This window comes from Papio anubis, chromosome 11 (genome assembly GCF_008728515.1).
Source record: "Papio anubis isolate 15944 chromosome 11, Panubis1.0, whole genome shotgun sequence".
Taxonomy (NCBI): Eukaryota; Metazoa; Chordata; class Mammalia; order Primates; family Cercopithecidae; genus Papio; species Papio anubis.
The window spans coordinates 42,746,065-42,771,790 of NC_044986.1; the positions used below are offsets into that span (position 1 = coordinate 42,746,065).

The 25,726-nt window shown below is 41.0% G+C and overlaps 1 pseudogene; it reads right to left on the minus strand.

The window, feature by feature from the left end:
* Window positions 1-3,698: 3,698 nt before the first annotated feature.
* Window positions 3,699-6,402, minus strand: LOC116269431 (annotated as a pseudogene).
* Between the last annotated feature and the right edge of the window lie 19,324 nt (window positions 6,403-25,726).

Consider the following 25,726-nt stretch of genomic DNA (forward strand, 5'->3'; position numbering starts at 1 on the left):
TAAGTCCTTCTCCCACATGATTGCATTCCCTACTCATAGAACATAGAAATAGGTGTCATCTTCTCCATTTCACAGATGAAGAAACCGAGACTCAGAGAACTAACTTGCCCATGATTATACATTCTAGTAAACAATGAAGCTGGAAATGCAAACTACCTTCTTAACTCATTCTGAAATTACATGTGTGTATGTGTGTTTGCATGTGAGTGCCCAATGAACATGACTTTGTCAAGGATGGAGTTTTCCTCATCCAGTCACCTGGAGCTCAGAGAAGTGAATTGACTCACTCGTGGCCATGGAGGCATCATGAGAACACAAGCCACCAATTAACAGTTTAAATCAATAAAGTGTAATTTGTGTTGGAGTTTCAAACTGACTGGGCAAAAGCTTTGAGATGGAATGCAGGCTTTGGGTGCTGGCAGCCATTATGGGAAAGAGAGAATCATGAAAAACAACAGAAGGTATGGAAGATGATGCCTTCAAGAAGCTAGTCTATGGGAAAATTTTGGGGCGTGCTGACAAGCGAGTATCATCATCCAATTAGCAGCTCCTCACAGTACCCAAGATTCCATTTTCCTAGGATCTGGGGAGTGGGAATTCTGAAGGGCAGATCAGAGAGTCTTACTGCTTCAGGACAAGGACAGCCAAGGGAAAGTCTTCAGTATTTGGAGAGATACAGAATCAAGTGGAATTAAGAAGAAAAATTCAGATTTAGAAAGCCAGACAGAAGAAGGAAGGGGCTGGACTCTAATAACTGCCCTCATCCTAAGATGGGCGTTCTTTAAAAATGTCCCAGTACTCCTCACACTCTTGTAAAGTCACTTCTCCACATCAATGACTTGAGAGTAGTGCTGCTGGTGGTCAACCTGTAGGCAGGGAGACGAAAAATTATAGAGCAAGAACTTCAGTACCAAGAACATGGTCTCAAAGAGGGTCTTCATCATCCCCTTTTGTATCTTTCTGATGATTTATTGCAAGACTTACGGCTCTTCCATGTGAAAGCATGGCATTTGATATCAGCTAATGGTAGAAGCATTACAGAGAACACTTTCCAGGGAAGCTGTTTAATGATGATTACAATCAGTGCATTTGAATCTTAGATGACCTAGTGAGTCACTGTCCTCTGTAATTTTATAAGACTCATTTTTAGACTATGAGTCTTTAAACCTCCTATAGGACCTAAGGTGGTGTCTTGCTCACAAATACGAGGTGAATGAAAGACAGACATCCAGGTGTCTTTCGAGGGGTATGTTGGAGAATCCAAAACCTATCTTCCTACAAATGCAGTTTGTTTTCGTTCCTTTCAAGTGTCTTCTCTGGATTTGCACATTGGAACTCCTCAGTCACCAGTGTGTGCCTGTTATTCAGTAAGTACCAAGAAATTTCCTTTTGGTTGGTTTTCACTCTCCATGGCCAAGTCTAGTCATCAGAGAAATGTTTCAAATAAATTTAATAGGTTTTGTCATCTCTGTTTGATGCAGAATGTCTGAGAAGATGCCGGAGCTAGACACCTCCAATTGCAAACACGGCCCAATTACAAATAAATCTACAAATGAATCACTTTCTAGTTTTTGCATGTTGGGTGTTTCATATGCAGAGTTGACACTATTGGCTCTTCCTCAGTAAGATATACATCTCAAGTAGTTTTTGCAGTGTGATGGATTGACCTGGCCTGATAGATAATATGATGGAGTGACTATACCATGGACAGAATCATCACTATCTCCTGCCAATCTTCCACAATTGTAAGTTTTCTTATTTGTTCACTACAAATGTCAATATAGATTAAAAATCATTTACACTTTTTTATTAGCCTGGGAATTTTTGACCACCTTCCATGAGCCAGGTATTATGCGATGCCCTTTACATATAACCTTTCATCTCTCTATTATTCTATCTTATAGTAGAGGGAGCAAGGTTTCAGAGACACTAAGTAGATTGTCTGAGGCCAAACCTCTCTTAAATAGCAGTTAGGATGTGAATAAAAGTCTGTCAAAATTCAAATTTTTGTTATTTCTACTACACCATCATTCCTTGGTCACATTCCCAGTTGGATGGAAGGAGTTCGCTATGTAGACTATCATCCCCAAACTGCCTTTATTATGGAAGCATATCAAAGACTTGTACAAAAATCTAAATAAATAACAAAGACTGCATTCTCCTTTTTGTTTTTTTTTTGAAGTTATTATTTAATGACACAGGAAAATAACATGTTATGAAACAAGCTGGTTACAAGTAGTAGGTAGATGACTTCATTTTTGATAAAAAATTAAAAAGCATGAACTTGCATATAAAAATTAGATTAGGTACAAAATGCCAATCATATTTACTTCTGCTCAGTAATTAAATATTCCTCCCTTTGTTTTTGTCCTTTAAAAAACATTACTTCTGGAATTGAAAAACAAAAGGGAAAACATGATCCTGGAGAAAGTTACTAAACACGAGGAATTAGGAATCCAAGAAGCCAAACCAGGAGCCCAGCAGTCAAGGTTGGAAGCCCAGAACACGTCTCACCAGTGTGATAATGGCCAAGCCCAGAAGTGGAAGACTGTTCTTTTCTTTTCCTACTGGAATATTCTTTACCAAACAGTTTCCTCTACATTAGATATTAGCACACTTACATTTAATGGGATTCTATGATTAACTGGCACAACAGCAAAGTGATGCCAGAAACTTTCGTTTTGAATTGCTACAAAATCTATTATTTTGTAGTTATATATTATACAAAACACACTAGAAATCAAGTGCTCCTGCAACAAAAAACCCATCTAACTTTGCTGTTTCTTTCTAACTTTGTTCATTTTCAATCTTCACAACAAATGTGTTTTTTTGTTTCGGGGACTGGAAGAGGTAATTTTTCTCAGAAAGAAGCAAACATTAATATGTGCTAGGCACTGTCTGATGGCTTGACTCTAAGACAAGGCAGCTGCCCGTGTACTGTACAGAGCAAAAAGGCTTACCAAAATCCAAACCACCTTGAGTTAAAGAAATCTGAATGAGGAGCATCACCATTCTTTGTATGTGTGTTTTAAAAGTCTTTGCTGTGTTACCAAATAAAGAAATGCGTGTATTATACCTCTATTGATGTAAACGAGGCTCAAACATCTCAATTCCACCCTCTTCCTACCCCACACCCATCAGATGTTATGACTGCTAGTGACACTTTATTCAAATTACAACCTGTAGTTTTTGCTCTAAAAAACAAAACACCTGAGAAAGGCTCATTGCTTTAAAATCAATAATCTATAAAAGCAATGCCACCCTAATCCTAAGGTGCTTCTTAGGTATTTTCCAAAGCTCTTTGCTCTTTCATACTACAGCATTTTCAGGAGGAGTCATTAGGTACTCTCAATGTCCAAGAAATAACTAAAAACAAAAAATAACCTGAGACTCTTTTCTGCATTACCACCAGCCTCCCAGTACACCAGGTCACCTTTTACAGCAGTGAGCAAAGCAACCCATGCCACGGAAATCTTCACAAACCAAGAAGGAAAGGTACAAAAAGAATTATGGTAAAACAATAACATACATTTGTGTGTATAAGGGAGAGAGATTTAAAATTAAAATATTATATCATCACAAGAAACAGCAGACATTCCTTGCTCTGTCCTTGGGCAACCAAGAAAATTAAAGCCTGTTTTATGTCCCAAAAATAAAAGAGACTTGATAGAAGTAACAGTGCTCAGTGCTTGCAACCCAAGTCAATTTATACTCTTGTCAGACCAGTCCAAATTCCAAATGCTACAAAAATCCTGTTAGATCAAGGGGTAAAAATTCATTTTAGTACAAAGTTACTCAAGATAAAGAAAGGCACGTCTTAGGTGAGAGAACTGCCTGCTGCAGATGACTTTTTGCTAATGTGTTTAAAGATTATGGACTTCTCAACTTTCTTAGTTTTCTGGTAGCCAAATCCTCCTTGCTTTTTCTGCTTGCCTTCATTGCTGTTCATGTTCAGACCAGCAAAGGGAGGCACCTTGAAACCAAATGACAGAGCAACTTGAGGCAAATTTAAGTTATTGACATTAAAGATCTGTTTCAGAGAGTAGGAATCATAGGCTCATATGTATGACTTACATGCTTCCTCGGCTGACTTATGAAGGAAGTAGTTCTTTTCAATCAGTTTCTCAAGTTGAGACTGAGTATCCTAAATTTTAGACCAGGAAAAGTCAAATTCACTTAATGGAACCTTGGATTGTTTCAAGTAATGAAGGAAACCCAATTCTTCTGGGTGCAAAATGAACAAGGCATGGCCTCCCCATTTAGGTCTCTGGCTGTTCTCCCCACATGATGAATATATTTCAGGGTCATCTGGAGGGTCATACTGAAGAATCCAGTTGACTTCAGGAATGTCCAGTCGTCTTGCTGCCACATCCGTACACAATAGTGTTCCCAAATCTGCGTTGCGGACCTAGAAGGATGTGGTTGTACACTTATTTTGCTTTTGCTTTCCATGAATGGCCAAGACAGCAAATCAATGTAGTTCAGCAACTCGTAGTGGTATTTCACGAACATACACGATGAAAAGAAGACCATGAGCTTCTTCTTTTGGTTCTTCTTAAAGAATGTAAAGAGCAGAAGAATCTCTTTTCAGAGGGACAAACAACATATCCCTGCTCAAGACCATCCACTGTCACATTAGCTTATTAGCTTTATCATCATCAACATCAACATACAGTGGCTCCTTTTTCAGAGAAATCCTTGCCTGGTCCTCAACTTTTTGAGTTTAGGTGATAGAACAGAGCATAGTCTGTCTGCATGTTGGCAAAAGTTTAATAATTTGCTTTAATTTATCTTCAAATCCAACATCCAAGATACAATCAGCTTCATCAATAGCCAGACACTCCAGGTTTTTATACATAAACCCCGGGGTATACTGCATATGGTCCAGCAGATGGCCTGGTGTGACCACAAAGATGTAGATCCCATTAGCAAGTTTCTATGCTTCAGCAGATCTGTTACTGCCACCTATTATCAACCCATAGGTGTGCACATGGTGCTCCTTAAGAACACCAAAAATTTGCATGGCTAGCTGTCTAGTAGGTGACAGAATAAGGACCCCTGTTCCATCCTTGGGCATGAACTTTAGCTTAACAATGAGTTCAACCGCAGAGATGAAAAAAGCCAGGGCTTTACCACTGCCTGTTTTTACAGCTGCTAGAAGATCCCTGCCTTCCAGAAGTAGTCTGATACTTTTATGTTGAATTTCAGCCATGTTTGTAAAGCCCATTTCTTTTGTTGCCTTCAGAGTGTTTTCATTGACAAGGTTACATAGAGAAGCAAATGAAGTATCCTCAAAAGCTCCTGTCAGTCCCAGGCGCAGGCTGGGCACCTCACTGTCATCTTCATCATTATCTAACTTCTCCACATTATTTTCTGTTTCTTTAGGAGTCTTGGCACTTTCTTCTTCAGATTCCCCTTTGTTTTCAGTTTTTGCTTTTTTTGTATCAGGCCCAGCATCATTCACCAGTTTTCTCTTTTTCTTCTTCTTTTTCTTTTTTGATTCTGAATTGGGAGACTGCATTTCTGCATCTCCATTGGTTAATACGGTGGATTTCTGGGGAGATTTTTTAACTTTTACATTTTCCACTATTTCTTGAGAAACGTCTGCATTTTGAGTTTCTGATAAGGCCACATTTATAGAATGTTTTGATTTTTTAACCTTTCTATCTCCCGTTGTTTCTTCAGACACATCTCCATTTTGAGTTTCTGATAGGGTCAGATTTGAGGCCCCCTACAATTTTAGATTTTGCTGCCACAGTTTGAGGTTCCGCTTCTCCATCTTCTTGCTCAGGAGTTTCATCATCTGGTGAGACATGCTGTCCAAGAAGTGCCTAGACTGCCGAGCCACACAGTACAGCTCTGCATTCCCATTCTTTACATATTTATTTTGCTCCTCAAAGAACTCCATGAACCCAAGGTGTTGGTTGATGGAAGCCTCTGGTCATCCCAACTGAATCTCCATTCCATCTGGGAGCAAGGGCCCCCAAAAAGCATTAAGTAGAAAGTTGCTTCTCCAAGACTCAAATACCAAGCAGCTGTTTTCTTCCAGAGTTGAGGAAGATTTTCCGAATGTTTCTTTAAAATTGCTCTGAAAATCTGAATCCAATGGAATAAACTAGATAGGGCTGTTGATTGTGGAGAACATCTATCACCGACTTTAAACCTTTTCTCCTTCTAAAAATTCTTTTTGACATTGTAAAAACAATATATGCTTATTGCAAAACATTAAAACAATACAGAGGTGCATAGATATAAAAGTGAACGTTCCCGGTAGCTTCTTTCACTCACTCCCATTTTAGGAGGTAACTGTTAGGAGGTAACATTACCACTTTAGGAAGTAACTAGATTTGTATATCACAAGATCTTTTGTGAGCTTTTATATCCCACCTCTATACACACCTGCATATGCATGCACACATGTACACAGTTACATGCCTTTTCTTTTATACAAAAAATGAGAGCATACTCTAAATTTCATTATGCAGCTTGCAACTTAATACACCACACATAGATTTGTATGTCCATCAGTCATAATTCCGTCGGTTTATCACTCATAATGGGAGTAACACTGTTGTCCCCTTTCTTACCTTGTAAGTTTGCCGTGAGGATTAATCATATGTTCAAAGGTACGCAAGGACAGTGGTACTAAAAAATGGCACAGAAGGCTTTGAGATGGCCATTGATGTATTATTTTACAGAGACATAATACAGATTATGTGATGGGCTTCAAGAGTAAGGATGAAGAAGTAATTTCTTGTTTTCCCCCTCTGAATGGGACACTTCGTGATCTGCATATTATAAAAAACATGAAAGTGAGGTCAGACTTGGCAGGGAAATTGCTGGCTACAAGCTTTTAGGACAATTAAAAAACAGCAGGATCATTCTGGCACAAGCTTCAACCAGTTGGCAGAAAAATGCCTCTTCTGCTCCTACGGTGACTGGCAATTCTAAGTAAATGGCTAAAATTGCCTTTCATGTCTGCCGGCAACTTCTTTCCTAAAGTCTTTGAGTCTTGTTGAATTTGCTTTGATAATGAGTATCTTCTCTATTAGGGTAAATTTGACATGCATAAGGATTATTTCAACTCTGACAGGACAGAAATTCACTTGTTTCGAGAATTAGGAATACTTGAAAATTTGCTCAAGTCTAAAAATGAATTTTTCCCTAAAAGTTTTCTTCTTTAAGACTCTGTTGCCATATACAAAGACTGTATTTTATATGATTAGTGACATACTAATAGGCCTTTTGAAATATTAAAAATAGCTCCCAAACCCCTGTGATTTTCTTTGGTGAAGTCCAAGGACTTGGAACCCCAGTTAGGGCATTATTAACTTAAAATATTCCTACTCACTTAAATTATAAGCTGTCAATAAATATCACTTCTCTTTTAACTTCAATTCAGTTTGCCCTGAGACTACATTACTGACCATACGCCTTCCACCCCTGATATCTAGCCAAGGCAGCATCCATAATTGCCGTTGGCTTGCCTCTGAGAGCCCAGTGTTGGACAGCCTGTATAGTAGAATGGTTGAAAGCAGTCTTTGGAGCTCCAAGGGCTCTGCACATTTGCTTGAGTTCCCATAACATGGTGGAGATGGTAGCACCTACCTCAGAAAGTTGTTAAATTAATTAATCAGCCCATATAATAAAGCACCTAGAATACTGCCTGGCCCATAAAGTGTCATTATTACTGTATCTTTTGTATTTAAAGTCATTCTCTTTAACTGTTGTTATTGGGATGAGGTCTGTAGCTTTTTATGCTTCTGGGAGAGGAAAACCTCTTCATCTTGTTCCCTGCGTCATAACAGAAACAAAGAGGAAGAAGATGATATAAGTTCAGTAAATCTTCCCTTCATATTTGGTCAGATAAGAGCAGGGGCTTGGAGCCAGGCTGCCTGGCTTGACCACTTAACACTAGCAAGTTTCTTAACCTCTCCAGCCTCAGTGACTTTATCTGTATAAAGGGGATAACAATTGCCCCTGATCACAGGGCTGTTGGGAAAACCAAGACAGTGTGAGTAACAGACTTACACATAGTGAGTGCACAATATAGATAGCAAGTAAGTTAATTCTGAGGCAACAGATTCAAGTCTACTACTACTGAGCCCCGACTATGTGTCTATTCTATATAGGGACTGCATTTAACAATATTCCCACAAGGAACACACATTATCTTCACTTAACTGATAAGAAGACTAAAGCTTTGAAAGGTTAAATGGCATGCAGCAGTTCTCCTGTTAGAAGGCGATAGAGCTGAAATGTGACGCCAGGTCTTCTGATTCACAGGCTAGTGTTCTTTCTTCTAAACCCCTGGATATCTCTGTGAGCCACGCATATCTGATTACCCCAAGGATTCTCAGGGTCAGCAGTAAATAGGGTAGAGAGACCATCAGTCCCTGCCTTCTGCTTACTGCCAGAAACCTTTCCAATTATTTTTGTATGACCAACACATATGTAAATGCCCAACATGCTTTAAACAGTTAAACAATAAAACATAATTTTCCCATAATCCTACTCTTGGATTCTTTTCTCTCAAAGTTTCATAGACTTTCTTAGAATGTCTAAATGACCCTCAGAATGTTTTTCACCAGAAAGGTTTTGTTGTTTTTTCCCCCACTGATTCCAAAACAGTGAGTTGATTCCTCTTCTTCCTGGAAGTCTTTCTAGGTCATTACAAATAGCATTTTTCTTTATAGTTCTCAAGTGACCTTTAGTGCAAACATTTCTTTCTTCTTCCTGGGGTGGGTTCTGACATCATTCTCCAGGAACACAAAGGCCTCCACAAGGTTGATTTATCCTGCTGAGACTCTGGAAAGGGTCTCTTCTCCTCTGACCACATCTTAATTCACAATTGAGGGAAAAATATTTAGCAATGAGTCTCTTTCCCTATTTTCTTTGAGCTTGGTTTTTAAAAGTCAGTTATTCTAACATCTGCTTGGAACATTTTATTGTCCCCAGTCAGAAGTATGGTTTTGTATTTTTTAGCCAATTATTTCTTATCTTTGGTTACTTTTGCTCTTTTTTAATTCAAATCAGCCAGCATCTGTTCCCAGGATTCAGTGCCAAGGTGCCACCCAGTTTAGGAAAGCTAATCTTTGATCTTTTTCTTTTGCCTCTTCTTGGTACCACACACTAGTTTTCATCCCCAATTCCCCCACATTCTCATACCTCCCTTTGCAAATTCACTTGAGATTTTAAAAAGAAAAGAAAACTTTAAAAGGAGAGCTAAGATGATTGTTCAGATAAAATGCTGAATCCAGACAGCCAAAAGCTGTGTGGTTTTCTCTGAGTTTGCTCTGTTCTGCCTGGATGTTGTGTGGCTTAATGGGGAGAGAAGCTGCCAGCTTGGAACAGAGCAGAAGGATTTTCAGCATCAGCTCCTCCCATGTCGTGGGTCTCTGGTAAGTTTCCCAGTCTTTTGTTACCCAGGTAGCTTTTTCATGTCATGGGCATAATGGTAGAAACCACCTCCATAGGCCAAATGGAAGGCACAACATTAATGTCAGGAGAGAGGCCCAGGTGGCTGCTTCCTTACTAAGACCAGTCTCTGATATTTGCAGTTACTTTTCTTTCACTTCTTGGTGCAAACAGGTTTTCTTTTAAACATAGCTAACAATGATTTTGCAGTTTCACACTGACATAAAATTTTTGTCCAGCTTTTGAAGGAAATCTATTTATGCATGATGAGTCTTCTGAATTCTAAATCACTGTTATAGACATTTTTAAAGAGAGAGTTGTATAACACATGTAAAATGGAGTAACGAAACAGTTTTTAAAAGTGCTTAGGCCAGGCACGGTGGCTCATGCCTATAATCCCAGCACTTTGAGAGGCTAAGGCAGGCGGATCACCTGAGGTCAGGAGTTCAAGACCAGCCTGGCCAACATGGGAAAACCTCATCTCTACTAAAAACTACAAAAATTAGCCAGGCGTAGTGGCAGGCGCCTGTAATCCCAGCTGCTTGGTAGGCTGAGGCAGGAGAATCACTTGAACCTGGGAGGCAGAGGTTCCAGTGAGCTGAGATCGTGCCACTGTACTCCAGCCTGGGCAAGACAGTGGGATTTCATCTCAAAAACAAAAACCATAAAACACCAAAAAAAAAAAATGCTTTAAAGGTACTTTTTAGTCACTTAGTTATCCAATCAACAAACATTTATTTAGTGCCTTACTCTGTCAGATGCTACATTAGATCCCAGCAATATAGTAGCAAGGAAAAAGACACACAGTCCCTGTCTTCCTGGGGCTTAGAGCCCAGGTGTCTTCTGCCACCACGGTAGGAGTTTGAATATGAGTTGTGGCTTTTCTAAGTCAAATGTAAAGCTTGACACTTGTCTTGAAACCACGTGAAAAGCCACGGGACAATGGAAGAGAAAAAGATGTAAAAAAAAAAAAAAAAAAAGAAAGACTCGGGAAGGGGAACATCACACACCGGGGCCTATCACGGGGAGAGGGGAGGGGGGAGGGATTGCATTGGGAGTTATACCTGATGTAAATGACGAGTTGATGGGTGCTGACGAGTTGATGGGTGCAGCACGCCAACATGGCACAAGTATACATATGTAACAAACCTGCACGTTATCCGCATATACCCTAGAACTTAAAGTATAATAATAAATAAATAAATAAATAAATAAATAAATAAATAAATAAATAAAGATTCTGTGATTCCCAGGAGGATTTTATCTCCTGAGCACTTTCCTAAGCAGGTGGACTTTTTTATCCAGGGCCATGAGCCTGAATACAATAATTCCTTCTATGGTGTGGAGATCAGTGACCAGCCAAAAATAAGGGCTAACAAACTACTTCCAGTAGTCAAATCCAGTCTACCACCTGTGTTTGCATGGCCTATGAGCTAAGAATAGTTTTTACATTTTACATACTTGAAAGAAATCAAAAGAATAATAATATTTTGTGAAACAGGAAAATGATATAAAATTCATATTTCAGTTTCCATAAATAAAATTTAATGGGAACATAGCCTGGCCCATTCATTTAAGTATTGTGTTATAAGGGCAGAGTTGAAGAGTTGCAACAGAGACTGTATAGTTGGCAAAGCCTAAAATATTCATTTAAAGAAAATGTTTTTTGACCTCTGGTGTAGAAAACTTTCTGGTGCTGTCACTTCACACTTGGCCGTAGCCATCTCCTTAATTGTTAAGAGACACAGCAACCCCAAACAGCCATCTTCCTTTGTATTGCATGAAATACAGGGTAAGCCATAGGAACAACAGAGAATGGGACGTTGATAAGCAGGTTTGAATTTTCTTAAGCCACAAACTTGAGTGTGCAAACTAGATAATATTATTTTGTATAATGTAACTTAATTTACTTAACATTATAACATGCAACGTTAATCATTTCTAGAAAACCTCTGTGTTTTCTCAGTCTTTTCATGTTAAAAATTCAGTTAATTCTGGATTTTCTCTATTGTCTTCATCTCCTTTAGATGGCACCTGTGTGGGGTAGCCTACGTGGCATTCCGGCAAAGCCTGCCTCTCCTGAGCGGTATCCCGCCTCTAGTTACTAGCACTCCAGCAATGTTCATTACCTCACCTGGTCTTGCGGCTTTCTCTTATAATGTGCTTTTGTCACTTCTGCCGGATACCTGGGTTTATCAGTGCTCTGCTACTCTTGAACTCTTCTCGAGTATGTGGAAACTTTGCACTGCTCTTCCACGTTTTCTCTGGGGTTGCTAGAGATGAGTAGTATCTGGCCTTCTCTGACCCTTCCCACCCGCCCCCAACAACCCAGGATTCTGGGGTAGGAATCAGGTCTGTCTGACAATGTTCTTGCATTTAATACTGCCATCCCGCCTCTTCCCATAGCCAGCTTCTTGAGTGGAAAACGCCCCCAAGCCTGCTACTGCTCCCCCTGAAGTGGTGTCTCTTGAGTTGGAAAAACAGGATGTCTTCTCTTTCAGGGCCGTGATCTGAGGCAGGCTGGGAGGAGGGAGGAGGAGGCATCTGGTTGATAGCCCTTTACAAAAGGAACATACTTGTGCTTCCCAGCTCTGTGCATGCTCCAGCCAGCTCAAGTCCGACCTGTTGGCTCTGCTTGATTCAGCAACTTCAGACTCTGGTTAGGCCAGATGGAAAATCAGTCCTGGAAAAACGAAAATGTGAAAAACTGTGGCAGAGAAGGTCATTCACTCCCTCATAAATCTAAACACACTAAGCCCATTGAAGGACTTGCCAGGAAAATGTGATTTTCAGTTTTCTCTTTGGGTTCAATTTATCTTTACTGCTAAGTAGTCAAGTTGAATTAGATCCAGAACCAGATACAATTCTACCCTTTTTCTTAGAAGGGAGAGACCCCCACCTTCTTGTCAGTGAACTAGCTACCCCATCCTAAAGACTGGTATTTCCTAAGTTAGAAATTCTAGCAGATCTTCTTTTAGGTTTCTGAACTGGGTGCACCCTAGGTTTCCTTTTCTCAGATGAATGAGTAATTGCATCTTTTCTGCAATGCCTCACTAAAGATGAGAAACAGTTACTCAGGATTGCATTTCACTTCATTGGGTTTTGCTTTTTGCAGATGGCAATTTTTTTCTGCATCTTATGATCTCCCTTGACCTGAAGCATAGCCCCATCTATCATCCTGCCCATTCAAGTTTGTAGTTTTGAAAGATGCATAATAGAATGGAATACAAGAAAGAGCACACCTGTCCAGGCAACTTGACCAAATGAACCCTCGTGTCAATGAAGGCATTAGAATAGGCCCTGGAATACCTTTACTTCCATGATATTACCAGAATTGCATGTGAATATAAAACACGCAAAGCATTCCCCAGGCTGTTATTGGCAAGAATCATAGTTCCCATCCTATGAAGATAGAAGCAGAGTAGAAGAGAGTAGTCCAGGTGTATTTCCTACCTGAATGGCAAAGTGGAAATTGATGTATAATTTTCCATATGGAAACAACTTGTTTCCCCACATTCACTGCTTCAATAAGGACAGATGCCCGAAGGCAGATTCCTTCAGGATGGAGTGAGAGGCTGTTCTTCAGCTGCCTGTGGCAGTCTTACTACATCATCACAGAGTCTTTGCTATGCCTCCCTTCAAGAGATGGAGCTTGATGTCTTTTGCCTGGAATGTGAGTGGGACTTAGTAACTCACTTTCTAATGTAGAGAATAAGGTAGAGGTGACAGCATGTCACTTACAAAGACTAGGACATAAAAGACACCTCTGGCTTCCTCCTTGCTCTCTTTGGGATCTCTTACTCTAGAAGAAGCTGGTTGTCATGTCATGAGAACATTCAAGCAGTCCTATGGAGAAGTCCACGTGGTAGGACCTGGGGCCTCTTGCCAACAGCCATGAGAGTGAGTCATGTTGGAAACAGCTCCTTCAGCCCCAGTCAAGCCTTCAGATGACATAGTTCTAGACAATATCTTAACTGAAACTGCATGAGAGACCCTGAGGCAGAGCCACCGAGTTAAACTATTCACAAATTCCTGACCCACAGAAAGCTGTGAGATAATAAATGTTTGTTGTTTTAAATCTACAAAGCCAGAAATTATAGAGGAATTTGCTGTGCAGCAATAGATAATGGAGTCCCCCTTGGAGAATATTTCATTGGTGGTGAAAATTTCATTCTATGAGTTATTTATGATGTATACATTTATGTTGAATGGTCATTTAAAAAAAACTAGTCTGCTTTCACAAGGAATAGGACTGATAAAATAAATATTCTTATTAGTTTATAATCTGAGCTGCTATAACTTGATCAAACATGTTCCTAGACAATTTAGTGGATACACTTAAATGTTCCCTCTATGGATTACTTAAGTAAATAAAGAGAAAGTGGGGTCCAGACTTATCAACCCACTTCATTGTAACAACAGAGTTAAAAGGATATTGTGGGGGTTTTAAAATATGCATGAAAATTCTTTGACACCCTTCGCATTGAGAGGTGGGAGTCTGTACCCTCTCCCTGGGAATCTGAGCCAACGATAGTGACTTGATTGTAATGAGTAGACGACTCTGTAGACAGCCCCAGCTGAAGTGTCAGTCAAGAGCCAGTATCAACAACCAGGCACAGGAGTGAATACACCTTCCAATGAGTTTTGTCCCAGTCATCAAGTAAGTTACTCCCCACTGTCAAGTTACCCCCAAGTTGTGACCCCATATATCATGGAGCAGAGACAAAGTATCCCCGCTGTATTCTGTCCAAATTCTTGACCCACACAATCCATGAACCTAATAAAACGGTTGTTTTATGCCATTACATTTTGGGGTAGTTTGTTACATGGAATACCAACCTGAAGAGATGTATGGAAACAACTTTTCTTCATCTTTCAGAGTAGTTGAAAACAATACAATTTGGAGACAAGAGCTAATTAGCAATTGAGTTAAGCTATGACCATTGAAAAGACTTAACTTGAGGGCAAAATGTAAGTTCAGTAGAAAGGTGGCAACATGAGAGCCCAAGCAGAGAGACATCCGTATGGTTTTTGCTCTGTTGTTGTTTTCTTTTGCAAATTGCATATCTCTGAGGAGAACATTAAAGAGCTCGTTAGGCAGTATAAATAGAGCTAGACACAGCATAAATTTTACCTTTGAGTTTTCCCCCCACTTAAAAAACATTTGCAATTACAAAAAAATTCAAACAGAGAAATACAGAAAGTAATGAGACATCTAAGTTTTCTCCCCTACCACCCAGAATTCACCCAAAGTTAACATTTTGGGACATTTTGTAGATTTTATTTATTTATTTATTTTTGAGACAGGGTCTCATTCTGTTGCCCAGGCTGAAGTGCAATGATGTTATCTCAGCTCACTGTAACCTCTGCCTCCTGGATTCAAATGATCCTCCTGCCTCAGCCTCCCAAGTAGCTGAGATTACAAGCATGTGCCACCCCACCTGGCTAATTTTTGTATTTTTAGTAGAGACGGGCTTTCACCACGTTGGCCAGGCTGGTCTCGAACTCCTGTGATTCACCCGCCTCATGTGATTCACCCGCCTCATGTGGCCTCAAGTGATTCACCTGCCTCATGCTGGGATTCCAGGTGTGAGCCACTGCCTATTCTTAAGTAAGACATAAGCTGCCAGATACATTTGGAGTTTCCTGCTTCTATCCAATTCCAATTTATTCCATTCCCAGAGGTAGCCACTATCCTGAAGTTAATGTTTCTCCTTTGCTTTCTCCTTTTTATTACTTTAAGCATAAATAATTCTGAGGCTGGGCGCAGTGGCTCATGCCTATAATCCCAACACTTTGGGAGGCTGAGTCAGGTGGATTACTTGAGCCCAGGAATTTGAGACCAGCCTGGGCAACATGGCAAAAGCCTGTCTCTACAAAAAATACAAAAAAAAATTTAGCTGAGAGTGGTGGCATGCAACTGTAGTCTCAGCTACTCTGGAGGATAATGTGGGAGGATCATTTGAGCCCGCGAGGTCAAGGCTGCAGTGAGCAATGATAGCACCACTGCACTCCAGCCTGAGTGACAGAGTGAGACACTCTCAAAAAAAAAAAAAAAAGAAGAAGAAGAAGAAGAAGAAGAAGAAGAAATAGTTCTGAAAGTTATAAAGTTACCTTATAATTGCATTTATTGAGAGCTAGTTTTAATGATGCTGTCATCATTCAATAAGTTGATTTGGTGAAGACAAGACAGACAAATGTTTGCTCTCTCACTTACTAATGGATTAAAACTTCTAGGATACGTGCTCTCCATCTAGTGGTAAAAACGGGATAACCATAGGTGCACTTATGTCTGATGTAGAGGAATGAACACACACCAAGGGCCTTCTGTGGACAGGACACTCCTCTGGTCTCTGTGTGGGAGACACAAATGAAGAGAAGACAGACTCTGGCCCTCAGGGTGCTAAATCTATGGAACATTGACCACGTGGTCAACAACCACATGAGGGACACAGAGGCCCAGAGAGGTCAAAGAACTTGCTCCAGGTCCAACAACAAGTAATTGACAAAGCCGCAAACCAAACTCTGACCTTTCTGACTTTGAAGCTCATTCTCTAAACTGTGATGCTTGATAGTACTTTTAAACATTATTTCTATATTGAAATAAGTATAGATTTCTTGTGAAGCAGAATATAAATTTTCATGAATTGTAAGGATTTAAGAGAAGAGCTTTCAAATAAATTCGGCCTGTTTCTTGGATGGCTCTAAACCCTCAAATCCAGGAGTTTCTGCCTTTAAAGGTCCCAGGGAGGAAAATGTTGAGAAGCCCTTCTTGGGGATGATCTTCTAGCATACGGCAAGGGAAGGTTCAGAGGGGGAAGCATGGCACTTGAAAGAGCACTAGTAACTGTGATATTGAAAACTGTTAACACCTGGATCAACTGGGCACTGACTAATAGAAAAGAGCATTGGCTAAATAGGCCAGACACAGAGCATAGCTACCAGCTTAGCTTTAACTATGCCTACCATCTTCTTCCTGAAAAAAGAAGGCTACATGTCCTAGGCAAGGGACAGGAACCTAAAGAAGGGCGAAGATTTAATAAACTATCCACTGCAAATTTCTTTCACAGGTTCTAAACCAGCTCTTTCTCTTTTATGTTCTAGCCTTCATTAGTCTCCCAAATTAGAAACCTTAATGTCATTCTTGACTTAATTTCTCGATTGGACTAGAATCCAATCTTGATTTCTCCTGCTTATCTCTTTGGTCCCCCGGTTATACTTCGAGGGATAGAGAGAGAATTAGGTGTGCCTGGAGCAAAAAGACCAGAAAATATGAGTCCATTGAAAAGGAAATTTTCTAGATGGAAGAGCAGGTAGAATTAGTTGGGATATGGTTTGGGCAAAGAAGTGGTAAGAGCATAGTGAGTGAGGACGAGAACACACTCCTGCACACACTCAATCTGTTAGGTCAGAGAGCACAGGAGGAAAGGTCAGGTTACGGAGGGCATGGAAGGTCATCTGTGCAGCTTATGGTCTATTCTAAGGGCAGTTGGAAGCTGTGGGAGGATTTTGGGCGGGGGTGGGGGGGCATGTAGAAAGATATGATTTGTATTTTCAAAAGATTACTCTGACTGCAATAATGAATTCTAGGATAGCAAGACTGGAAGCAGGCTAGGAAATTTTACAGATGTAGAGAAACAAGAGAGTGATAGTTTGGATGGGAGCAGTGGTGAAGATGGAGACAAGAGAAGATATTTCGAATATGATCATAGGTAGACTCCATAGAAAGGCCTCTGATATTATCCAGTTCAACTTCACCTTACAGATGAGAACTTGGGGGTTTGGAGAAGTAAAGAAATGTTGAGTTACCATCTATAGATGGCAGAACTACTACTCTGCTGTGAGCTTTTAAATTCCAGCCTAAAACACTTCCCGTTGTACCATACTACTTTATATATTGTTTTGTCTGTGCTTGCTGTTATCTCTTCTGCCAGATTGTAAATTTTCTGAAAGCAGAGAAGTTGCCTTAAACGTGAACAACTGATAAACTTTTGGTTTGCAGAGGCTATGGCCAAGATACATTGTAGATGAAATGTAGACATGGTCCTACAGTCCCAGGATCACTCAAATCCAGGCACATAGATGAAGCTCATTGACATTTCTTAAATCAAAATGAAGTTGAATTACATACAAAGGTTCCAATCTGCGAAAAACCAAATCCCATTGAGATTCAGACTCCAAGAGAAAGTTCAGATTCTTGCTTGAGTTATGAGAAGGGAAAATTCTAGAGGAAACCCACATTAGTTCTTTATGGAGGAGAAGATAATTGCCCTTGCAGAAACTGTCCCAACTGACCCCAAATTGGGAAAGCATTTGCACATTCCCTTCCCTCAACTCAGGGAGGAGTTTCACATGGGCTTAGTGGAGGGTCCACATACCCTTCTTCGAGACCTGGCAATAGAGACTCTGATGGAAAGGGCAAATGGATGACAAATAGCTCTAGGGGACTCTCTTTTCACTTCTGCCTCTAGGCTGATAAAACAGCATTGGCTGAGCCATCATTTTGGGTGTTGTTTTTATCCAGAGGAATATGCAGAGCCAAGTAGAAGCCCAGGGGAAAGCAACCCTGGGGACTGGCTTCTCATACCTAGCTGTGGCTTAGGCTTCTGGCTAAAATAAAGGAAAATGGGAGAGAAACATCGAGTGTATAAATCATTTGATCTGATTCACTAAGGTAAATGAGCAGAAAGGGATTAAGGATAAAACCAGATAGAAATCATTATCAGGGATTAAGTCATAACTGGAAATAACAAGTGTTCATTTAACTCAACCATTTCCAGTGTTATCTCATTCAGGAGTCCAAGCTTGACAGGAAACAACTGGAGAGAGGTACAGATTGGGTGCAGGTGAGGAAACCCTCTCCATCTGGGATAGTTGGCAGCATCAAACACAGCCATCTGGAAAATCTCTAATAAAAAGATGCCACTTGATTTCAGACAAAATGCCAAACATTTGTGTCTGTTATTAATCATGAAGTTATTGAAAATTAGCTTTGAGTAGCTTGGGTACTGATGACCAATGAATTAACGGTCATTCCCTATACCTTATATTCGCCCTTTGTCTAGGTGTGTGCAGCGTTGGGTAAGGTCCTCCTTAGGACAGATCTATTTCCTTGTGTTCTCAGCCTCTCATTCTGTGTCCCTCTCCCTCTCTCTCTGGCACCTGGTGCTTTCTCGCTACAGTGAGGATGTTTGGAACTCCTAACCAGGTCTGCCCACCGATCGATGTCCTACGTTCCTAGATTATTCCTTTACTTTTCATTGATTCCATAAATCCTCCCACTTCCTCAGCACACTGATCTCATGAACCCACTTGGAGGAAAACAATCTGATTGACCTTATTTATGCTGTGAGTTGGGTGATTTATGCCCTAAGATATGCATTTTTCAAATGGATGGATCTTAATGGTGGGACAATGTGGGAACAAGAGCCACCCCTTGCACTTCTAATATTGTCATGTACTTTTTCTTTCATTGCCCTTATATAGTTTGTAGTCACATAATTGTATAGTGAACTAATTAATTTCTTTCTTTGAATTAGATGACAAGTTTAGGAGAGTAAGGCCCATGACTGTGTGCATTTCTCAGCCCAAAGCCCCATGACTAGGCCAAAAAGGAGATGAGGGAATACTTCTAGTGTGAATAAATGAATGACAAATGAATGAATTGAATTTTCAAGTACAAATAAGACAAGCCTTTTTCAAATCTGCTCCAAAGCACAAAGACCAACCAAACAAAGAAGACCTTGAAATCGTGAAAATTGAAAGATTCTTGTAGGGAGCTAAACAATTACTATTTTTTTTTAAAATCGTAGCATTGTGTAGAGATTTATTTAAATTAAAAAAGGAGGAGAGACTTCATTGGGGCTGACAGGTAGGTTCAAGGAAGCAAGGCCCAATTACTTAATACCCTTTGCTTTCAGGGCATCTTTCTCCTCAGATAAGAAAATAAATCAATATCATTAATTCCCACCTCCTTCCCCACTACTCTGATGAGACGAATGATTTGGAAACAGAACCTCCAGCCTGAGCCCTGTGTTTCCAGCTCCCCAACTGGCAGTCCTGCCACCCACCCCTCCCACTCCTACCCCTTCCCCGATGCAGACCCTCTTTTTCTCTGGCTTCCTTGGTGATGAGATATGGGAGTGGGATGTTGTATATAAAATTTGCCATTTTAGCATGAGCTCAGCCTGCGCTGCAGAGGTGTCCTTGTTCTGCCTGGGTTTCTATGAAAAGGAGATAATTTAGGTAAAAGTGCCTGGTGCATAGTAGGCACTCCTAACATGAGACTTCTTTTCCTCCTACCTTCTTAGTTCATTAAAACACTTCTGAACCACTGTTGTGCAGCAAGCATCTCTCTTTATCTTCTGGCCTAAAAAAGAGGTTAAAATGTTTATAATTAATTAAACCGAAAGACAGTAAACTGGGATTAGAAATGTACATATTTCTATATGTGAAAACGAACTAAGAAATTCTAAGTTGTGGTAGCCTGTATTCCCTAGAGTGGAGGACTCTGAAAGAGGGTGATTTATCTTTGAGCATCGCTCAGGTGCCTTTTTTATAGAGTCCTGCTGTTGCTATGGAAATTGCATCTGTAGAAATGTGTGCAAATCTAGAATGGATTGCCAGTTGCATGAATAGGGAAGTGTGGGCAAGGGGCAGGCAGGCTGACACCTGTCAGTCTCCAGCACTGGTCCCGAGGAGAAAGAATGTGATTGAGGAACATGGAGAGAGTGCTGTGAGGCAGACACCACCATAGATAGCTCAGTGCCTGAGAGACTCCAAGACCATCTAGAATCTCCAATCTCCACTCTACCATAGGGTGACTATTATGTCTGTTATCTTAGTGTTTCTAATGGAATAAGAAATAATGAATGCTATTAATATTGCATACCCTTTCACTGTCAGTGTTACCCTGGTTTAGTTGATAAACCAAATAGTCACACGATCACTACAGAATATAGTTTCCCCCATAAAATGAAAAAAACCAACTGGAAAGGATCCTGTCACACCTTTGACAATATTTTATGCACAGGACTTAAGTCATTTATAAAGTTACTTTCTAGGTAAGAACTATGTCTCCCTTTCTCTGCACTTCTCCCACAGCTTCAATTGAACTGTTATGCTTCGTACCCACCCCAAAAGGAACATATATGTCTTTTATCATCTCACAGGGAAAAACTAAAGTTGTACTGAGTCACAGAACTGGGGATCTGCTAGGCTCACTCACTAGTGAAGTGACCAGCTCTTACATATCAGCCTTCCAGACTACCTATTTCAAAATTTGCACCACAAGGAAAAAATAAATGACTGCCTATGGTGAACCCTACGAGGGTGGACCATTCAAGGTTTCTTGCTGTGAGCAACATAAATAAAAAGGTGATATGTTGAAAGGACACTGGAGACATACAGAATCCTTGCGGGGAGGCTGGGGAACCAGATTTAGACAGTGGCAGGCAAAAAGTGGGCCTGGGCAGCCAGACCACAGCCAAGATCAATGTCACAGTTGTCCCGTTCAGACACTGCTGCCTCTGGCGGTGGGCATTGGACCCCACTGGTCCACCATGGTGGGCACCATGGCCATGACTGCCCCACAGACTGGATGTTGATGCCACTTTTGCTGCCTCTAACAGATGGAGAATCCATGATTCCTCCTTCTTTGCCTAATTAGCTTCTGATTCTAAGCCCCAGATGTGTGCATCTGATGGGCCAAGCCTACTCTGGGTGTGTAGGCTCTAGTAGCAAGCAAGGCTGGAAAAGTGAATATCAGCACTTTTCGGCTTCTACAGGAGAAAGTGGATTTTGTCTACAGCCACAGGAAATAAATTCTTTTTTTCATTTTTTATTTTTATTATTTTTATTTTTTTTAAAGACAGGGTCTCACTGTGTCACTCAGTCTGGAATGCGGTGGCACGATCATAGCTCACCGCAACTTGGAACTCCCAGTCTTAAGCAATCCTCCTGCCTCAGCCTCCCAAGTCGCTGGGGCTACAGGTACACATTACCACACCTGGCTATTAATTTTTATTTTTTATTTTTGTAGATACAGGATCTTGCTATGCTGCCCAGGCTGGTCTCGAACTCCTGGCTTCAGGCAATCCTCCCATCTTAGCATCTCCATGTATTGGGATTACAGGCATGAACCACTGAGCCCACCCAGAAAGAAATTCAAATGCTCTGCAGCCTAAAATATATTTGCTACATGGGGAGATGATGAGAATTAAATCTGAGAATGTCAAGGGCCTCTATATATAGATTTTAGAAATAAGATCTCTTAATGTCTATCGAAATCAATGTCAAATGTTTCAAAATAAGGTCTTAAAGCAGGAGTCTCTCAGATTTCTAGAAAGGGGTGATAATTTTTAATTGTCCATGGCTTCGGGTCTAATGCTAAAAGAGGAAAGGGAAAGGAGGAAGAAAGGCTACTACTTAAAATTCCTGGGGACAGGGAAGTTCACAATTCTGGATTGAAGACGGGGAACATCTGCCAATTTTGCACCATCATCTGCCAGAAATTGCAAGCAACCACAGAGAAAGGATGTAATAGGATGGAAAGATATTGAACCAAGGTCCAGAATTCTAATCACAGAGAGAAGGTAAGAATGTGGGCCATAGTAAAGGAGAAGAATTCCATGGTGAGCTGAGTGTCACAAGGGAGTGGAGTCCTCCAGAAATCTTGAGCACCTGGGTGGTTCAGGCACCAGGCTGTGACTCAGAGACAGCCTTTAGGAAAGAGGGACACAAGGATGATTTGAGCCAAAAAAACATAGGAAGGGTCATCTAATTGTGGGACAGGCCAGCTGTCAGGGCAAAAAAATTTGCCAATGTGTCGCTTTGCCTGCAAGTTATAGAAACCCAATGCTAATTAGCTCAGGCAAAAAGAGAATTTGTTGGAGGAATAAGGGGGTGCCTCATATAACTGCCAATAAAGCGTGGAAGGGGCAGCTCTGACCCAGTGATCAAATGTCCCCAGGGCTCTCTGTCTCTGTCTCTCATCTCTACTTCTCTCTGAAGAGCAGGGGCATCACTGCCTTGAAGCGGGAACAGCATTCAGCCCATCGGGGAACAGGATTGTTCACAGAGTTAAAGTCTTATGTCCTGTGGCTTCTACCCCCAGAAGGGAGATGCTCCTCTTCTTTTAGTTCCAACTCTGTGGAAATAATCTAATGAGTCTGGCCTCCCCAGGTCAGGTGTCCCAGTTTAAGTTTCTGACCATTTTAAAGGGCAATTGCTAGTTGTAGGCAAATAGCTAATATTGTTACCTACTCCCGGGGTGATCGATTGTGGATAGAGAGGTGAAGTCTTGATCAATCCACCCTGGGTTCATTCTCCTTTGGATCTGTCAGATATGCATGGAACAGGGTCGTGTAAAACAGGCACAGCCCTGGAGTTCCACCTCCCTGAGTCCTTGCTGTTCTCAGGGAAGGAAAAATCACTGCGAGCTTCAGTTGGTGTCTGTTACATCCAAGAATCTGGATGGGAATTGGAGCACAGAGTTTTTTCCTAGGAGGAAACAGGTAGGAGTCCCAATATTATATACCCTGTTTTGCCATTCCTGATAATAAAGCAGTTGGCTTGAGAGAATAGTATTGCCGGGAGCCCCTGAAGGGCCGGGACAATGTCTCATCACTGCTGGGTATATTCCAGGATGCTTGTGAGCAATCCACGATGGTGGGGTTGAAGGGGGCTTGTTACAAACTTCAACTTATAAAGTGCTGGTGAGCATGGGCAAGTGCCCACTGTGCTGACCTGACAATGGGGAGGACTTGAGCTTAAGGAGGGCCTGTGGCAGGGACAACAGGCACCAAAGCCCCGTAAGAGCCACAGATGTTGGTTTTTGCTTGGAATTGTCAAAATGTAAAGGTAGCTTACCTTTCCTGCCTACTGTTCACTCCTAGATAACACATCTAAGGCTACCAATTCACATTTGAAAAGGAAAAATGTGGTCAGTCTCTGTTTACATCCCAAGCAACTGCCATGAGGGATTCTTGAAGGAACTGACTTAATCGTACAATTGTTTTGATATCACACAAACAACCACAGTTTGTAGTTTGGAAAAAAATGTCTGTGTGCATTGACCTGACGCCAGCTGATGGCAGCTTCATCTCCCGGCCTGGCTGGGTTTTGCTGAAACCAGACCCTAAAAAGTATACTTATGATATTAAACTTGTATTTCTTAGTGTTGGAAGAATTTTCACTTTCTAAACAGAGCTGGATAATTGGAAAAGGACAGGGGAAACTCTCGAAAAACTGTAGTTGAGTGTATGCTTGACTGCTCGTGAGAGCAGGGACTGGCATCCGCCCCCTAACTTACATGTGCCACTGAACATTTTATATGAAGTTCTGTTTCAGGGACTCAGTTAAATCTGTGTTTCACCCAGCTCTCTCCGTATGATAAGTCATGGTCTAACAGCCTTCTTCCACGGCAAAATAAAGCTCCACGAGTGGATTCAACCATCATCTGCTACTTGAAAATGCCTCAGAGTCATCTTTTTCTGTTTCTGCTTTTACTTAAGTTTCTGTCTTTTGGACACATTCTTAATTTTTTTTAATTAAAGCTCTATCCTTTTAGGGATATATGTCAACATATCAACTGCTTTGTCACATTCTTTGCTAATGCCAGTGTCATCAGAATTTAAAAAGCTGAAGTGAGGAATTGTGTTTTGGAATGAAAGCCACGTGAGCAGTAAGGGCAGCCAGCCAGAACCTTCTGGGGAAGAGAATGAAAGCAGAACTGTGGTGGAAGCGTTTAAATCCCCTTTACAGTTCCTGTCATCCTCCCCCATTTCCCAGCCTCTAGGGCCGACTGGAACAAAAGTGGTGTCATATTCCCTGGGCACACTGCCCTGCCACTGCACTTTTGTTTTTTCGAGTTTTTTTTGTTTTAAGACTTTTCTCTCTCTCTCTCTCTTTTTTTTTTTTTTTAGTGCAGTTTTAGGTTCACAGTAAAATTGAGAGGAAGGTACAGAGACTTCTTCCCTGTATACTCCCTGCCCCAACACAGGCACAACCTCCCCCATGACCAGCACTCCCCACCAGAGTGGTGCATCTGTGACATCGACACGTCGTTATCATCCAAAGTCCACAGTTTACACTTGGGTTCATTCTTAGTGTCGTCCATTCCACGGTTTGGACAAATACGTGATAGCATGTATCCTCCATTGTAATATCACACAGAATAGCTTCTGCCACTGCTCTCAAAATCCTCTCTGGTTCGCCTATTCAACCCTCTCTTCTCCTAACCTCTGGCCTCCATTGATGTTTTCATTGTCTCCACAGTTTTGCCTTTTCCAGAAGATTCTACAGTTGGAATCATGCAATATGGACCCTTATTGGATTGGTTTCTTTCACTTGGTCATGTGCATTTAAGTTTCCCCATGTCTTCCCATGGCTTGAAATGACAGCTCATTTCCTGCCACCATACTTTTAGTGTAAGCACCAAGTTTTTGCTCTTCCTGTCCCCACCTTGACAAAGCATACATCTTAGAATCATTTCCTTGCCACCAACTTCCCCTGTGTGGGTGAGAGAAAATCAGATTATACACCAAAGTCTAAACATCGTGCTTCTCCACTGGTTTCCTGGTACCCAGTGTCCTCCTGGGCTTTGAGATTTCCTGTTTGAAAACCAAATGTGTTTGCCACCTTGTGGTCTGTATTTTAAAATTTGTTTTTAGCCAGATATTGTTATCAATAAATTGATTGCCTAGGACCATGAGTGTAAGCGTGCGCCACGTATTTGTCCTTGTTTGGGATTTCCCTTCCGTTTCACAATGATGGTTAAGGTTATGAGGCTATTCATATTGGACATTTGTACATCAGAAGTACAGAAATGTCTCTCAAAACCCTGCATATCAGAATAGTTAGTAGCATGTGGAAAAGTATCCAAGAAGCTATTTCATTTCCATGGCAGCCAGGACCCAGACGCGAAAGCTTTATAGATTAAAATCAATGCCTGAATTGCATTCAGAAAGCCTGAATTGCCTGTCAGACTTCAGGACCAGCGGCTCAATGTGATAAATGAGGTGGAGGGCTGCATCCAGGCAAGGGAGTGCGTGCTGCTTTAGCCAGCACTTTGGATCCTTTTTCAAGGCAAATACCAAATGGAATGAATTACTGGGAAACAGCAAATGAATGTCAAGAATTTGAGATGTGGGGGTTATAATTTACTAATTACTGGGAAAAGATGAACACAAAGTCAATGTGTGAAAGAATGTGGTAGGGGGAAGGCTAGATCAGGGAGACAAAGAGAGTTAGCTGCACAGAAGGCTGCTCCTGTTTTCTGTTTTGATAAAAAGAGATGGATTTTAGAGGC